Source organism: Amphimedon queenslandica, unplaced genomic scaffold (assembly GCF_000090795.2).
Source record: "Amphimedon queenslandica unplaced genomic scaffold, v1.1 AMPQUscaffold_12836, whole genome shotgun sequence".
Taxonomy (NCBI): domain Eukaryota; kingdom Metazoa; phylum Porifera; class Demospongiae; order Haplosclerida; family Niphatidae; genus Amphimedon; species Amphimedon queenslandica.
The window spans coordinates 1-1,992 of record NW_003546928.1 but is presented as its reverse complement, the minus strand read 5'-3'; the positions used below and the strand labels follow the sequence as shown (position 1 = coordinate 1,992).

The 1,992-nt window shown below is 33.9% G+C and overlaps 1 long non-coding RNA gene across 1 annotated transcript; it reads left to right on the top strand.

The window, feature by feature from the left end:
- Positions 1-631: 631 nt before the first annotated feature.
- On the top strand, positions 632-1,987 carry LOC109586568 (uncharacterized). Its single transcript, XR_002187100.1, has 3 exons — positions 632-770; positions 828-1,394; positions 1,443-1,987. It is a non-coding gene; the product is annotated as an uncharacterized LOC109586568 (long non-coding RNA).
- The last annotated feature ends 5 nt before the right edge of the window (positions 1,988-1,992 follow it).

Genomic DNA, 1,992 nt, shown 5'->3' with positions numbered 1-1,992 from the left:
TTTTATTCTTTTCTTCTATGATACCATCGTGATATTTTACTAAATTGTGTTATTCATAATCTTTCAGAGTGTAAGTCACGTCACATGTGAATAATTTTATTCTTTTCTTCTATGATACCATTGTGATACTTTACTAAACTGTGTTTATCACAATTTCAGGCTGTAAGTCGATCACATGTGAATGTGTAATTTTATTCTTTCTTTTGTGATACCATTGTGTATTTTCACAATCTTTTAGTTTGTAAGTTATATCACATGTGAATGTGTAATTTTATTCTTTTCTTCTATGATACCATTGTGATACTTTACTAAACTGTGTTTATCACAATTTCAGGCTGTAAGTCGATCACATGTGAATGTGTAATTTTATTCTTTTCTTCTATGATACCATTGTGATACTTTAAACTGTGTTATTCACAATCTTTCAGCAAGTAAGTCACATCACATGTGAATGTGTAATTTTATTCTTTCTTTTGTGATACCATTGTGTATTTTCACAATCTTTCAGCTTGTAAGTTATATCACGTGTGAATGTGTAATTTTATTCTTTTCTGCACTGTGATACCATACTAAACTGTGTTATTCACAATCTTTCAGCTGGTAAGTCATGTCACATGTGAATGTGTAATTTATTATTCTTTTATTTTATGATACCACTGTGATACTTCACTAAACTCTGTTATTCACAATCTTTCAGGGAGTAAGTCACATAGTTACGATGTGTAATCTTATTCTTTTCTTCTATGATATCATTTATGTGTTTTTAGACAGTAAGTTTAAGTTATTCTTTTCAGCCAACAAATCCTAATGTTATTATCATTTTGTAGGATACAAGTATGCTGACTGCAGACAACATTCCAAAAAGTTTTTTATTTTAAGTTACTACTTAAAATAAATATACTATTATTCATTTTTTATATTTATTGGTGTATGCATGTACATGTACATACTTAGGTGCATATGAGAGAGCTCTCAAAGAACAAGGAAGTGCTGATGTAGCGTATGCTCGTCTTATGTTACTGGGATCAGCTGGTACTGGCAAGACGTCTCTCAAGCGTTCATTAATGGAAGAACCTTTCAATCCTCATACTACAAGCACCATTGTATCTGATATATCCTCTGTACGACCATTTGGACACGAGTGGCAGACAATGAGAGGAAAAAAATGGAGGGAAGCTACAGAACAAGATGAAATTGAGGAACTTGCACATTTGTTTAATTCCAGTCATTCTAATCCATCCTCACACTGTACACCTGAATCTAACACACAGCATTCTCATGATGAATTAGAATCTACTAGTTTAATAGCTTCCATTTTGAATGTAGAAAGTCATATCCAATCAGTATTAAAATAAGCTAGCTCAACTTCTCCGACACTTGAAGCACATGTTCAAGTTAGTCATACTTTAATAACAATATAACATAGTTTTATTAATCTTTAGCCATTTCTTCATATATGGGATTGTGGTGGTCAGCCAGTGTTCCTTGAGATTCTCCCAGCCTTCCTCACTCCTCGTACAATGTTTCTCCTCCTGTTTGATGCTTCAAAGGATATCAGAGAACCATGGCAGTCACGTCAGAATACTCCTGATGGTGAAGTGCTGTTTGGTGAGGTAGTGAATGAAAGCACAAGTGATCTTATCGCCAAATGGATGTCTACAATACACAGTCACCTCATAAAGCACAACCAAGATGATACTTCTCCTAGCCTCTACTGTATTGGCACTCGTGGTGACAAGTTGAAGGCAAAATGGAAGAGAGATCAAGTAAAGAAGCAAATACAATCTCTGTATGAGGAGAAAGAGTTCTCAGATCTTATTAAAGATGTGCTAATTATTGATAATACGACCTCAGGCAAGGGAGAAGGAGAAGATTCAAGTATTACAAAATTACGTGGAACTCTTGGTAATTTTATCACTACGTTAGTCATCAAAATCCCTGTCAATTGGGTTCTTTTTCACAAAATTCTGCAAGAGCTTAAGCTAAATGTCA